At 59.4% G+C, this 15,444-nt stretch overlaps 2 protein-coding genes across 4 annotated transcripts in view; one reads left to right on the top strand and one right to left on the bottom strand.

Annotated features, from left to right (window-relative positions):
• MACROD1 (mono-ADP ribosylhydrolase 1) overlaps positions 1 to 15,444 on the bottom strand; it is a 147,498-nt gene that overhangs the window by 79,560 nt on the left and 52,494 nt on the right. The gene's annotated exons all lie outside the window — the stretch shown is intronic.
• FLRT1 (fibronectin leucine rich transmembrane protein 1) overlaps positions 1 to 15,444 on the top strand; it is a 79,253-nt gene that overhangs the window by 47,556 nt on the left and 16,253 nt on the right. The window contains exon 2 of one of the 2 annotated variants that reach the window (XM_087422736.1): positions 14,504 to 15,373. The gene's annotated coding sequence lies outside the window, so the exon portion shown is untranslated. Of the gene's footprint in view, positions 1 to 14,492; positions 15,374 to 15,444 lie in introns of those variants that run through there. The other variant, XM_004437529.3, reaches the window with a different exon arrangement.

Raw genomic sequence — 15,444 nt, 5'->3', positions numbered from 1 at the left:
CCCTGCACTTCTCTTGCCCCCCACGCCAGGGCCCCGGGGACTCTGTTACTCAGAAAGTACTCAGCAAAAATAAAGTTGAGCCAGCTGGGGACTCCTCCCAGTGAGTCGTTAAAGCCGCTGCCTCCCCCGGGGAAGGACCAGGCCGGTGCCCAGGGGCTGTCACTAGGAGACGGAGGACCCTTGTGTCAGGAGGCTCAGCAGCCAGGCAGGGCCGGGGAGGGGCAGCGGGGACATGGGGGCAGAGAGGCCAGGTCCAGCCCCAGCTCTGCCCCTTCGAGGCCGTGAGACGTTGAAAGTGGCCGCTCTGGGGGCCTTGGATGCCTCGCCTGTGGACAGGCGAGGAGCAGGCTCCTTTAGGAAGCTCGTGAGGAATATGCATCTCCGCCAAACTCTGGAGGGCTCAGGGCTGCCTGCTGCCTTCATCTTGGCCCCCAGCACCCCCACACCAGCCCCTTGGCCTCCATACCTCGTCCCCAGTGTCCCTCTCACAGGGCCCAGCACCGTGTCACATGCATTGGGACGCCTGTGAGGGGCTACACACTGCCTGCCTGGCAGCCCCCAACAGCACCGCCTCTCGTCCCTGTGGCTCCAGGATGCACAGCCCTTTACAGTGTGTCTCTCCTGGCCTTGAGCAGATCCCGCCTCTTCTCTGGGTTCTAGTTCTTCCATCAGCACAGACTCAGAGCCAGGCTGCCCTTATCACAGCTGTGTGACCCTGGGCAGGTCACTTAACCTCTCTGGGTCTCAGTGGCCTCGTCTGTGAAATGGGGACAATATGCTTCCTTGAAGGGTCATTAACAGTCTGAAGCAAGTCAATGCAGACAGTTAAAGGCTTGAACGTGCCTGGCACACAGGAGGCTCCCAGCAAGTGGAAGCAGCTCTTATTACTTGGCAGGGATCAGAGTGTATTGAAGGGGCTCTTCACAAAGTCATGGGTGGGGTTAGGGAAACCAGCAAGGGAGGCTGAGGCTCCCTTGGCTGGTGACAGTGGGGAGCTGTCACCCGCGGGCTGAGGGGGAGGGGAGGCAGTGGTTACCCAGGCCAGAGAGAGCAGCTGAAACCATCAAGAGGGTCACTCGATGCCCCAGCTGGCTCTCCTCCCTCCCCCTGAGCTGCTGCCGGGGTCCCCACAGCCAGGCCAGCCAGAAGCCACTGGTGACCAACAGTCTCCCAGGCCCAAAGCTGGTTGAAGAGCAATCTGAAGGGACAGTGTGCACAGCCTTTCAAAGTCCCGCGGGCCCTGGAACAAGACGCAGGTGAGGATGGAGAAAGAGTGGCATTTCAGAGGTGAAGAGTGCCCACGGGCTCTGGGTGGGAAAGGGCGGGGTCGCGGCCTTGACTCTGCCATTTGCCAGCTGTGAGACCAGGTGGAGCAACCAGCTGTCCTGAGATGTGTGCTAAAACTGGAAAGTCCCGGGCAAACCAGGACCTGTGGGTCACCCTGCACCTGGGCAAGGTGCCTAACACGTCTGAGCCTCAGTTTCCTCATCTGTCACATGAGAAGGAGCCCTCTACCCAGTGGAGTGGGGCTGGAGCTCGACACCGGTGTGGCTGCTCCCAGGTCTTCCCCTCCCGCTCTTGACAACTGTGGGGCCAACCACTGCAGACTTTAGAAGATGGTTGAACACTCTGGGAGAATGTTCTTAGTGGGAGTAACTCCCCCTAACCCCAGCCCAGCCACATTCCTGGGCCAGAGCGAGACAGTGTCCCAAGAGAGCCTGGTCCAGGGCCTGCGACAAAGTGGGGGCTCGTCAGTGAGGCCGTGGTACAGGTGACGCTGGGGAAGCTGCCCGTCCTGCTGGGTGCAGGGCTGACTGGAAGAAAAGGGCCCCTCAGTCGGATCTCTGCACCCACTCAGGGGGCCCTGCCCCTCAGGAAAGAACCAGGAGGAAATGACGCTGGAGTCGAGACCAGCTCTGGCCTGTGTGACCTTGGGCAGGGCACTTAACCTCTCTGAGCCTCCGTTTCCCCTCTGGAAAGCAAGAAGGTTGAATCAAGTGGCATCTTAACAGACCTTTCGGCATTTAGGATGATACTGTTCGTCCAGGGAACAAAACGAAAGGGAAAGACGATGCTTGTGATTAGGACCCAACAGTACTATCATCCTGAGCCCAGAACCTTCTAGAACGGGGCCAGGGGAGGGGAAGACACACACACACACCCAGCGCTGGGGCCTCATCCCCGCCTGGCCTCCCAAGCCCTGAATTTCGCACCCTGAACGGCCAAGTCCGGAGGGCGAGAGAGGCTGGGAGAATCAAAGCAGACCAGCAGGGTGGCTGGGATGGGCGTGTGGGTCTCAGGAAATGGATCCGAGGGTGTTTTTCACGTCCAGGAGCCTAATAGTCAGCAGTTATTCATCGCCGCGTTTCCTAGTGAGTAGGAAAGCCACAAATGAGTAAATCCAGGCAGCAGGGCACAATTACTGAGCGCACTGCTTTATTTCCCTATCTCGTCTCCAGCCCAGGCTGTGTCGGGTCGATAATAATTTATGACACAGCCCCGCAGCAGAGGGGGGTGGCCAAAAACCACGTTTGCTCCGGGTCACCCTCCTTGTACCAGCTCTGCGCTGACAGGTGGCAGGGACGGCCGGTGGGGACTGGGGAGGGAGGCCAGCGTCCAGCATGGGGAGGAGGGAGAAGGTGGAGGCCATGGGCATCACTGGAGAGGAGGAGAGGGGTGGGCGGCTCGAGGCCCGCGCAGCCTCGGGCCTTGTCTCTGACCGCCAGCCAGGCCACATCCTGTGGCAGAGGCGTCGCAGACTAAAATGGGGTGTGGGGTGGCAGTGGGTCTCTCCACCAAGCGGAGTGGGGTTTGTCTCTGGGGGGACCCGGGGGAGGAGGTCCTGAGACAGGGGTCCAGTGCCTCAGCTCTCAGGAAAACCCTAGGGGAGAAAGTGAACTGGGAGAGGGCAGGGCAGGGACAAACCCAGCAGTGGTCTTGGCCAGAGTCTGGTCCACAGGGGACTCGAGGGCAGAAGTCACACCAGAGTGGCATCTCACTGAGGCAGGGCCCAGCCGCTGACCTCTGGGCTGGTCAGTGGTCTCCCCGACCCTGCGGGGAGGAGGTGGAGGTGGGAGGGGGCGTGAGGGTGGGGCCGCTAAAGGGGTTCAGGGCGCCCCTCGGCCTCCACTGCAGAGTCTCCAGCCCACAGAGCATTCGCCAGCATTGACCCTGCATGGAATGGTTGTGATTTGGTTTCACAATTTACACAGCTGATTTCATCACGTCTCCTGTTCTGTCATGTTTCCTGCCATTACAATTCCATTCTCTCCTCTGGGAACATTAGAACGTTAAACTGGGATGTTGCGGGGCGGGGAGGTGGCACCGAGCTAAGCTCACGTCCCAGGGCCAGGCTGGGGGAGAGGGGCTGCAGGAGGGAGAGGGGCCTCCCAGGCATCCGGCCGAGGGGCAGGGAAGCCAAGGGAAGGGGCTTTACTGAGAGCACCTGTCTCCCGGTTATAATAATAACAGCTGACGTACACGTGTGCCTAGAGTGCTGGGCTGGTCCTCAGGGGACCTCCTTTGAGCCTCACCACAGGCCTGTGAAGGAGCTCCCCTCACTACCCCATCTCATAGATACGCACCGATGCTCAGAGACATAACACACCGGCTGTAAGTAACACAGCTGTTAAACCTGCACCAGGGGGCTCAGCTCCGGCCTCTGACTCGGGCTGTTGACCATCAATTAACAGCCCTTCTAACCCTGCACCAGAGCCCCAAGAGGTCAAGTGCTGGTCCAAGGTCATGTAGCACTCAAGCCCTCTCCCTGCCCCCTTCCCTATGCCCCATGCCTCTCTCAGGCCGAGGAGATGCTGGGCTCCCCCAGGCTGCTCCCGCCTCCCCGGCCCTCCCTCTACCCCTACCGTGACCCCAGCCCCATCTGGGAAGGCCCAGGCTCCCTTTTCAGACAGGAGCTGGGCGGAAACCTAATTTGCAAACAATGCACAGGGGAGAGGTGGGCTGGCTGCCCACTCTTCATTAAGGGGGCTCCCTCCTGAGGGCCTCAAAAGACTACTCTCCCAAACCTGGGTCTACAGCATGCCCGATGTGTTCAGAAGGCCAGTCTGGGCCCTTCCCTGCCCCCGGCCCAATGGAAAGCTGGGCCGCCCCCTCCTTGGCCTACGTTAGGGCAGCATGGTGGTCCTGGGGTGGCTGATGTTCCCGAACAGGGCTGACCCCCGCCCTGCGCCTCGTCAGGGGCATGTGACCATCCGGGGCGGCTGCTGGCATGGCATGTTCTTGAGGCCGCCCAGAGAAGCTCTGCAGAGCGCCTCAAGCAGGACTCCGACCCCCACCCAGTGATGCCTCCCTTTCTCTTGTCTTTTCTTTCTGCCTGGCTCTTAAAAAAAATTAAACACGGATGGTTTCATCTTGGGTGAATTAGTATTCCAGGCAGGGCCGGGGGATGTGATGGGAATGTCAAGGCGGAGCCAGGGAGCTGGAAGGGAAGGGATGGGGTGCGGCGCGTGGCAAGGGCCCTGGGGTGGGGGCAGAGGGCTCGGACCCGCCACATGGGCGGCAGGCTGCTTCCAGCCCGCCTCAAGGCCATCGCCCTGGGGAAGGTGGAGGCCGGGTGTGGACGCCAGGCCCAGGACCAGAGGAGGGGGAGGTGGGGGCGGCTCAGGGCAGAGACTGCCTCTGGCCAGGGCCTGTGCCCCCAGCCTGGCTCATCCACCCCATCCCTTCCCTGTCTCATGCAGCCCTCATTTGCTGACTGTGTGGGCCTACTGTGTGCCAGGCAGAGAGCTCGGTGCAGGAGGCAAAGGGCGGGGACACACTTGTCCTCACCACTGCACATCACTGACACCAGGCCACTGCCTGGCACACAGCAGGCACTTACCAAAGACTGGTTAAATGGATGCCTGAACATCACAGGGCATCTCCCAGAGCGTGTTTTGAAGAAGCGAGAAGCCTGGGAGGTTAACAGGCACACACTGGAGCCAACAGTGTTGAATTGGTATCTTTGCGACAGGACTTCTCAGAGCCTTGAACATGCTAATTCGCCCATGAACCCAGGGAGGGAGATCCAACCTGCAGCCTCAGCCTGCTAGTCCCTGGCCACACAGGAGATGCTGCCCTGGGCACGGAGCACGGACAGGAGTGGGTTAGCGTTCAGGGTCGCGGTGGACCCACTGTGTGACCCTGGGCAGGCTCCTGCATATCTCTGCTTCCTCAGGTGGAAACTGAAATGGTAATAACAGTGCCTGTGGGTTCAGCGAGGTGATGTGTGAACAGTGCCTGCCTCGGACTTAATACGGGATTGCTGCTGTTGTTGTTTTGTTTTATTATTATTATTCACATCAAGCACTTAGCCCTGTGGGCCTAGGCTGTCGTCAGAACTCAATCGAGTTAGCCACGGCTGTTGTCACTGCTGCTGACACAGTCCTCGCCCTTAAGAGCTCACAGGGGCGGGGAGGGGGCCCCGAGGAGGACAGAGGCTGAGTGGGGGTTAGTCACAGGAGGTGACAGCATGACTGCATGGGCAGGCCTCAGGGGAATGAACATGGGTCATCTGGGCTCCCGCCTGAGGAGTTCATCGTCGTCCAACCTCTCTGCTGAGTGGCATCCAGCCTGGGCCTGGGCACCCCGGCCATGGCAGCCTGGCCCATCTTTGGGCATGTCCACCTGTTACAGATTTCTTCCTTAACTGAATCCCTCCCAGTACATCCCTGCTGGTCCTTCTAGTTCTTGGGCCTCCCAGAACAGGTTGGTCTTCCCTCTCCAGGTCAGCCGTCCAGACAGCCGAGGGCAGGGGACCCTGGTATTCTCCATACAGCCCCACTTCCCCTCAGTCACTGCCCAGGCACTTCTGGCCCCTCCGGGCCTGCAGTGTGGCTGTGTATCTCGGGGAGCCCAGACTGAACAGGGTTCCTGGTTTGGTGTGACAGGGCAGAAGCAGGGAGGGAGCAGGGTGATGACCACCTTCAGTGTGCTGTCTGTCCCTCCTTTAATGCAGCCCATGGAGCACCCAGGAGCTGGGGCCCCTCCGTGTCTGGTATAGTCAGCCACCTGGCTCTGCAGACACAAAGGCCAGGCGGATAGAGAGCAGGGTGCCAGGGGACCCCAAGAGGCCATTCTAAAGCAGGCCGGATCAGGGAAGGCTTCCTGGAGGAGGAGACAGTTGTCACCAGGTCTAAATGGCAGGCTCCCAGAGTGCAGACCCTTTGAGTCACCCAGTCGGCCCCTGTGTGACCGCAGGGAGACTGGCAGAGCCGCGGGGTTGCTTACATCTCAGGGCAGACTCCAGAAGCTAAACCTGCAGATGCATCGGGAAGGATCACTTATGTCCAGGACGAGTGGCTCAGGGAGGCCACCACAGAGGCCAGAGGCCTGGCAGTGCTGGCCTTCCAGCATCTCTCCCCCAGGATCCAGAAAGTCCCCCACCCCCACCATAACCATGGCATCCTTGGCTTTCCCTAGTGTCCACCGCTTCCCCAAGGTCACACCCAGGTCAGGGACCTGGGAATCCCTTTAGCCCAATGCCCCCTGTCTGGGCCCGCATCCCGGGAGGGCAGTGCCTGTATTTGGTGGCCACAGGTCAGGGAAGCTCGTGGCCAAGGCCAGGCCCCGTGAGCTCCAGGAGCGAAGGGACCAGGGGCTGCGTTAGCCACAGCTTCAGAGAGCCTCGTGATTAACAAAAGTGTGCCGTGAATCCTTTTTCCTCCTCCTCTCCTCAAGGAAGGCTCCCAAATGAAAAGGAAAATATACAATATGCGGCCACAAGGAGAGCCGGGCGTCTGCAAGGATGGGGAAGGAGTGGCGGTCCCCCCTCGAGAGGGGTGGGCTGCCTTCTTTATTTAAAACAGTCTCTCTCCTTTTCCCCTTCCTTCCATTCAGCTGGTCTCTCAGGCTGCGCTTTAAGTCCTTTTGAAGTGTTACAACCATTTTCTCCTCTTTCAATTAACAACAAGAAAAGGAAGCTAATAGCTGCCTGAGCCACTCGCTGTAAATATTAACCAAGCCTGGCTGCCCGGCCTGGGTGCACAGCATTGCTCCGGCCGGCCAGAGAGCGTGTTTACGGGAAGGAGGGGAGGGGGTGGGAGATTTCCAACACAGAGGCGAAAATCCCTTGGCACGAGCTTCTGCTGGTGCAGGGAAACCAGAGAGCCGGGGGAGCCAGGCGAGAGGGTGTCTGTCCCTGGGGGCTGGAGGCTGGCACAGCTGGCAGGACGGAAGTGGACACTTCTGGAATAAAAGGCAGCTTCCACCAGCCGCCCTGGGTAACTTGGAGGTCGCAGGTGTGTGGTCTGGAATCCCCAGTTCGTGGCTTTGAGTGTGGTCAGTGGTGGAAGTCTGAGGAGTGGCGTTTGGATACAGCGGCTGGAGAGGGGGTGCTGGTGGTCCCCAGGGTGCACACATTCGGCATAGGGCTCCCGAAGGACTCTGAGGCTGGGGAGAGAGCTGAGGGATGGGGATGGCGGAGGAAGGGAGTAGACACCCGGTGAGCAGAGGCTGGGTTCCAAAAGCCCCTGGGCCTTCTCACTGGGGGGCCTGCAGCCGTGACCTCCCCCAGGGCCCCAAGCCTGCCAGACGCACTTGCAAAGATCCACTCACAAGCTATGGCGTGTAGACCATGTAGGGCCCATTTCGTAGACAGGGTGGCCAGGGGCCCCGTGTGAGAGCATGCGAGGCAGGGCAGCCAGGAGGGACCAGGTTTTCTGCTCCCCCGGGTCGCACCACCCACCTCGGCTCAGGGTGGGGAATGCATGGGCACTGTTCTGCCAGCAAACGCAGGCCGATTTCCTGAGACAGGTCTGGCCTTCGCTCGCAGCACTAGACTCATCATCCCCGGGGATCCCCCTGGGCTGGACCCAGATCCGTGTGTTCCCAGCAGGCAGCCTCCTTCCTGGGAGCTGGCAGGCAGGGGACAGAGAGCTGCGAGCAGACCAGGCCTGCTGCTTCTGTCCCCTGTCGGGTGTGGGCGGGCTCTGGCCACGGTGCCCCTTCCTGCGGTCTGTGGGCCTCACTCCTTCTCCATCCCTAAGTGCCAGGGCCACCTGCGGCCACCCCGGGGGCCTCCCCCTCCAGAGGCTAAGAGCAGCAGGCGTGAGCCCAGCTGAGTGCCAGCCGCCCTAGGCTGGCCCTGCCCCCTTGCCCGCTCCTCCAGCTCACGTGGGCACAGGAGTTCCCGCCACCAGCCGCCTGGCGTGGAGGAGATTTCAAAGGCACAAGAGCGCTCCAGATGCAGGAGGTCTCTTCAGGTGCCTGCCCGCTCTTCTGTCTCACTGCTGCCCAGGGGTGACAGTGCCCACTCGGTGGCCTTTCTCTCCCTGGTGGCAGCGACCTGAACTGGTAGAGCCAGGCCTCCAGACCCCCAGACAGTGCAGGGGAGGGGCTCCTGGGCCCAATGGGGCAGGCAGGCAGCAGAGGCCAAGAGTCCAGGCCGATTTGGCCCCTGGGCTGCTCTGCCAGCCCAGGCCCAGGAGACGGGAGTGAATTCCCAGGCCACCTCTGGCCGTAGCTGTCCCTGTTCCCAAGATCCTGGCTGCAGCCCACATGTAGAGGGAGGAAGGGACATCCCATGGTGGAAGTCCCACATTTTTTCTCCGGACCTAGAAGAGCGGCCCCCTGGAGCTGTCGGCGTCCCCGCTCTGGGCACTGCCTGCCCGGCTCCCCAGGGGCCTGTCTCGGAGGGTGGACGCTCGCAGTGGTCCAGGCCTGCTGGCTGGGCGGTGTGGGCTCCTGCAGCCGCCCACGAACTGGCTCACACACTTGCTCGCACACCATCCCCAAAAGTCTGGGTTTTGTCAGGAAACAGTTTAATTAGCAGAGAGCAGGCCTGGAGGGTTCGCACCGTGGATGCAGGCTCTCTCGCCTCCGCCCCTTCTCACTGCTGTGGTGCCATGCTGCGGTGCCAAGCCGGGGGCCTGAGCGAGCGAGAGGGGGTAGGGTAGGGCCGTCTGGCAGTGCATGAGGGAGGAGCTGGGACCTCCAACAGCCCCCCCAGAGGCCTTCCTGCTGCCCCTGCATCCTGCTCAGGCCGCTTGGAGCCCTACCCGGGCCGCCAGCAAGGAGAAGGGGGAGGGAACCCACTCAGCTCCCAGGCCTGTCTCCAGGGAGCCCTGGAGTCAGCCCCTCCTCCTCAACCCCACTGCTCCCCACCCCCAGCCCAGGCCCCCACCCCTGCTCCTGGGGACACTGTCCCAGCCTCTCACTGGTCCCCTCCCACGCACCTGGCCCTGTTCAGGTGTCCACACGGCAGCCAGAGTGATCTTTCTAAATTGCAGGTCTGGTCATGCCCCTCCCTGCCTGGGCACCCTCGCTTGCTCCCCACTGCCCTCAGTATGAAGACCAGGCCCCTCAGCAGAGCATTCAAAACTCCCCCCAAGGCCAGAATCCCATCTCCCACTTCAGCTCAGATCACACTGCCTTCCACTAACTCAGAGCTTTGGGACACCAGCCTTCTCACTGCCCCAAGCCCTCCCACCTCTGAGCCCTTGCATAGGCTGTTCCCTCAGTGTGAAGTGCCCTTCCTGCCCCACCCCTTACCATGCTGACTGCTATTACAAAGCAGTCCACACTCCCGAAAGGAAAAGCTCTTCCTGCCCTGTGGCCCTGCCACCCAGCCCTCTGCCCCCCAGAGAGAAAGAATGTGGCTGTGACAGCCCCCAGGTCCACGCTGGCACGAGAGAGGAGTGAGCCAGTGCAGTAGGAGAGAAGGAGCAGACCCTGTGGATGGCCGTCCTGGTGGGAGGAAGTCAGCAGCCACAGAACAAACTCCAGGTTTGAGTCACAAAGGGCCTTTCATCCACAGAGGTCAGATATGGATGCTGACCTCAGCCTAGGAGTCCACAATGAAAGGAAACCCCGGCCTCCTCGCTCGCGCCAGCTTTGACCTGCTTACAACGATCTAAACTCTGCCCTCTTTGCCACAGGGCAGCTCTGCCAGGGAGGGGGTGGGCGTGGTGTTCATTTAATACGCCACTCAGTTGCCAGCCGTAAAGCCCACCTGGGTTTCCAGCCGCACACACCAGCATCTGATTAATGACACACACATAAAAACCCGTCCCTAAGAGCCAGAGGTTGAAATGAAGCAGGAGGGCTAATTGCTAATATAGGAATTAATATCAGCGCGTTCCCATCTTTAAGGCAGCTGGAAATTGTAAAGATGAAGAGTGCGTCCACTCCAGTGGAAACCCTGAGGTCAAAATGTGGCGTGGCGGCTCTGGAAGATGGACAGGTGGTCGGGGGACACCCGGCCATGCCTGTCCCACTCTAGCTCGCCACTGAGCTCAGAACTGACTATGGCGACATGGGAGTCTGCAGGACCCCAGAACCACAGCACAGCGTCACCCTCCCCAGGAAGCCCCCTGTGATCCACACCCCTGCCAGGCTGGGCAAGTTGGGGGTTTTGCTCCCATAATGCCCTGTGTGTCTCACACTGTGGCGCTCTGCAAAACAGTGGCCTCTCCACTGGACCACGAGCTCCTGGAGCACAGGGGCTCCTCTTTGGATCCCAGCGTCTTGCACGGTGCCAGGAGCATGACTGGACTCAGTATGTGTTTGCCAGATGGATGGATGGAATGGAGAGATGGACAGAGGGATGGAAAGATGGACAGATAGATGGATGGTTGCATGGAGAGATGGACAGAGGAATAGAGTTAGATGAATGAAGTGATGGACAGACAAGTAGATGGATGGATGGATGGATGGATGGAGAGATGATGGGTGGAGTGAGGGAAGGATCCATGGATGTATGTGTGGATGGATGAAGAGAGAGAAAGAGCCAGATGGCTGGATGATGGATGGCTGGATGGCTGGAGAGATGGACAGATGGAAAGATGGACAGGTAGATGGATAGATGGAGAGATGGAGGGAAGGATGGATGCATGGATAGAGAAATGAATGGATAGACGGATGATGGATGAATGGAAAAATGGACAGAAAGATGGACAGGTAGAGAGATGGATGGAAAGATGGACAGTAGATGGGTGCAGGGATGGATGGATGGATGGAAGGAGGGAGGAACAGATGGATGGATAGATGGATGGAGAGATGAACAGATAGATGGATGGATGATGGATAGACAGACGGAGGAATGGGTGGATGGAGAAACAGATGCATGATGGATGGATGGAAAGATGGATGAATGGATAGATGACTGCACAAGAGGGCCTCAGGAGAAACTATTCAGAGCAATAGGCCCAGGGGCCACCTTGTGTTTGGTTGACAGTGTGTTTCTGTTGCACTGAGACTTGGCGTCGTGCAGGGAGAAGGGAACTGGCCTGGAGTTCGAGGCCCTGACTGTCATGTAGGTCATATAACCTTGGACAAGTTGCCCCCTTCCCAGTGTCACTGCATCTGCACATGGGGACGGTCTTCTCTGCCGTGCCAGCTATGCTGGGCTGTCCCAAGGCTCAGGGGAGATGGCAAAGCAGGGATGACCTGGGCCTGATGCCAGCGGGATGAAGCTGCCTTCCTGGATGTCCCTTTGTAAAGGGCGGATGGGGACGGGCAGATCAGCCAAAATGCAAGGAGTGGGGTAGCGATGTGGGATTCTGCACTTGGCTTTCTTTCCCCCTTTCAAATTTCTTTTAACACAGTTATGATGTTGTTATTTATAACAAAAAGTAAAATCATGTAAGCATCTCAAGTACTTACAAATGGAAGCTTTTATTATGTTGACCCAAAAAATGGTTCTTTGGCTCCAGAACGCAGAGACCAGACCTGGAGCCTGTGGGAACAGGGTAAGGCCGAGGCGAGGTGGGGGCGAGCAGAGGCTGTCTTGTGGGGAGGGTGTCCAAGAGCCAGCCAGAGAGAGGCTCCCGTTACTGAACCCTTGGGACTCCAGAGATTCGTTTTGTTTTTAGTCAAACTTGATTGAGCACATAGAAAGTCCTTATGCAGCCGCTAACTTTGTTTGTACCGTGTGGTTTTGGCTTACTTGATCCAATAGTGTACCCGCTGGGAACTCCATGGCTCTGAGGGTTGGTGTTGGCCAGGAGGGTGCATTTACACATTTATTCCTGGGCGCAGTGAATGCAGGTGGCTACTAACAATCATCATTCTGCACCCACACATGGAAAGTGCTCACATCCCCCAACACTGCCAGCCAGGCTGACCCTGGAATACATACACACCCCCAGACGCCCGAGAGGCACCCACTCACCCAGGTCAGAAACACTCGAGCTCAAGATCCTCAGTGGGGTCTGGGGCATGCAGTGCCCCCGGGTTCCCAGGAGGCTTTGCAGGACCACAGGGAAGGTGGGGGTTGGGTGGGGGCATGGCAGGGAAGGTGGACTCAGGGTGTACAAAGCTGGATGGACGAAAAGCCTTGGTCGGACTTTTGGTTTTCTAAACGAGGAAGCAGAGTAGGGAGTTTACTGCGTGCACTTATTAGGCACCTACTGTGTGCAAGGCACTGAGCCAGGGGCTGGGGGATCGGCCTCAGACAAGCAGATGCATCCCTTCCTTGAACCAGGGAGACAGTTCCTTTCAAGATATTATGTCATTGGGGCCGGCCCGGTGGCTTAGCGGTTAAGTGCGTGTGCTCCGCTACTGGCGGCCCGGGTTCGGATCCCGGGCACGCACTGACGCACCGCTTCTCCGGCCATGCTGAGGCTGCATCCCACACACAGCAACTAGAAGGATGTGCAACTATGACATACAACGATCTACTGGGGCTTTGGGGAGAAAAAGGGAAAAAAAAGGAGGAGGATTGGCAATAGATATTAGCTCAGGGCCACTCTTCCTGAGCAAAAAAAGAGGAGGATTGGCATGGATGTTAGCTCAGGGCTGATCTCCCTCACAAAAAAAAAAAAAAAAAAAAAAGATATTATGTCATTGCCATCATGGTTTGTACGACCATGCACACAGAGAGGGGGCGACCCGATGTAGGAGTGAGGGGTGATGCTGGATGGACTCTTGCAGGAAGAGGAACAGCATGGGGAAGGGAACAGCATGGAGAAGGGTGTTAGAGGGAAGTGGTGGGAGATGAGGCCGGTGGACCAGGCAGGGCCAGGCCTTGCGGGGCCTTAGAGACTGCCCTAGGAGTGTTGCCTTTTATCCTGAGGGCTGTGGGCGGGGCCTGATGCCAGCGGGATGAAGCTGCCTTCCTGGATTCCTAATTTCGAAAGCAGAACTTGGGCGCTTTCTCTGTTGTGGGGGATCAGCCGGCTATGGCTGGCTGGAGCCTCTGGGCTCCATCCTCTCTAACTACGGAGGCCCAGCCGCCTCCGCCCCCCACCTCCCTCAGTGGGATAAAACAATTTCCTCGCCCAGGCCAGGGAGGCGGGTGACCTCACTGGACTCTTTCCATCTCTCGCTTTCACAGAGAAATCACAATTTATAATTGGATGAAATCACGCGGATGTAATAGCAGTAAGAGCCCGTGCGGGAACCGGGCATTCACCCCTCATGCGGGGACTCTGTCCTCACCCTCACTCCTGTCCAACCCCCCCACTCCTTCCCGGGGGGCTGCACCCCACCTGCCTGCTCACACCTTGAGCATTTTTACCAGGCCCTGGCCATTCAGGATGGTGTCCCATGGGGCTTGCCGGTTAAACCTCCTTGCTCCTGGGGCAGCTGGTCCCAAGACCCGCCCCCATCCCGTCCACCCCATCAGCCTCAGCCTGCGCTCCACCTGGCCAGCACCCACCCCTCTCTCCACACACTCTCCCTGCCGGGCTGGGTGCCCCGCGGGCAGTGATTCCCCAGTCTGGGTTCTGGGCTTATTAAAACACGCACCCTAAATATCCTTGTTTTCATTGGTAACAGCCCCAGACAACCAGCATTTCTCAAATCAGCCACCTTCAGCCCTACAAAGAAAAGTGCCCAGATGCAGCTGTGTCCATCTGGATCCGATTTCAAACCAGAGCTCACACTCTCAGATGTGTAATAAAAGCCCTTTTCCAGCGAGGGCCCCGCAGGGAGGGTGCGGACACCGGACCCGGCGGGCCTTCAACCACGCTAATGAGAAAGGGCTGTGGGTCTGTAGGCAGAGCCGGCCCTGCCCCCAGGTCTCAGAGAAGGGGAGGGTGGCCGCAGAGGGCAGTCGGGGGTGTGGAGCGCTGACCCCAGCCTAGGGAGTGGGGCAGTCACAGGAGGGAGGCCAGGGACGCCACTTCCCCGGTGCCCTGATGTTCCTGCTTCCCACAGCAGGGAAAAGCTGTGCTCGTTCTGGAAGCCAGGCCACCGTGGCCCAGTTGGATCCTTTGAATGACATTTAGCAAGAGGAGCAGGTGCGGGGGGAAGTGGAGCCAGCTCTGGCCCAGCGGGCGGCCCTGCACGGCTAGGCGCTCTCAGAACTTCATTTTTCTCTTCCCGGTCCTTCCACCCACAGGAAAAGGGAAACCAAGCTGCACGGCCAGCGGTTTGTTATCTGGACTTGAAAAGAGAAGGGAGATGGCGGAAAATAATCCCGCCCTCCCAGCTCATGGGATGGTGGCGTTCAAGAAAACAGGTTCCCGAGGGCCGGGAGGAGAGGGGGCTGCAGGCCAGGCTGTATGTTCCCGGGCGGCCCCTCATTTCCCTGGGCTTAATCACTTGTCTTGTTTTTTGGCAGGTGAGGAGGCAGAGAGTGGGTGAGGAGAAGCACTCGAGTTTGGGCAGACAAAACCAGAGGATGAAGCAGGAATAACCCGCCTCCCCAGCAAGAAAACCTCTCTCCAAACAGGAGCAGCCAAGCAGCACTGAGCCCCCCGCCTCCCCAGCATCTTCCCAAACAGGGGCATGTGGGGCCTGACAGCTCGGCGGCGCATGTCAGCCGCTCCAGGCCCGCGGTGAACATCTGAACTCCTCAGCGGGGTAGTGGCCCCCCGCCTGCCCCCCGGAGACGCAGCCTGAGTGGCAGGAATACCGCGTCTTTGGAGAGTGGCTACCTCTCGGTTCTGTCATGCAAGAACGCTCTCTGCACCGGAGCCCATTCTGCCAACCGACTTAAAGGGATTAGGAAAAAAACTTGGTAAAGAAAAGGAGGTAAAAGGCACACAGAAGCCTTTCAGAGGAGGTGGCCGCCAACAGACAAAGGGCGAAAGTTGAAAGGGGCCACCCTCCCCAGATGGGCGCCAGGCCGTAGGGCATGCCCGGGGAGCAGGGGCCCAGAACACCATCAGGCCACGCTCGGGAGTCCCGGGGCCGCGGGGGGCGCCCCTGCAGGCCCCTCACTCCAGGGGGAGTAGGGCGCAGAGGATGCTGCTCCAGACCCATAGCCACGTCTGAACGCAGAAGCCCAGCAGAGTGAAGCACAGGGTCTCTGTGCCTCTGGGGTGTCCCCAGCGCCACCCAATGTCCCAGGTCTGTGGTCTGTGCCCCGAGTGCCAGGGCCGCCGGGCCAGAATGTGAGTGCGGCCCAGGCCCACCTCGACCTGGTGTGTGACATCCAGAGCGGCGACCCCAGCCAGACCCAGCAGGCTCCGGGGCTGCAGCTAAGGAGGTAAGGCAGATGTGGGGATGGGCTCCGGGTGGCCCAGGAAGGCCAGGGGCTCCTTGTGCCCAGAGAGGGCG

Source organism: Ceratotherium simum, chromosome 34 (genome assembly GCF_057802395.1).
Source record: "Ceratotherium simum simum isolate JZ-2026a chromosome 34, ASM5780239v1, whole genome shotgun sequence".
NCBI classification, from domain to species: Eukaryota; Metazoa; Chordata; class Mammalia; order Perissodactyla; family Rhinocerotidae; genus Ceratotherium; species Ceratotherium simum.
Note: the sequence above shows the minus strand (reverse complement) of the source record. Positions and strands in the feature narration are given on the sequence as shown.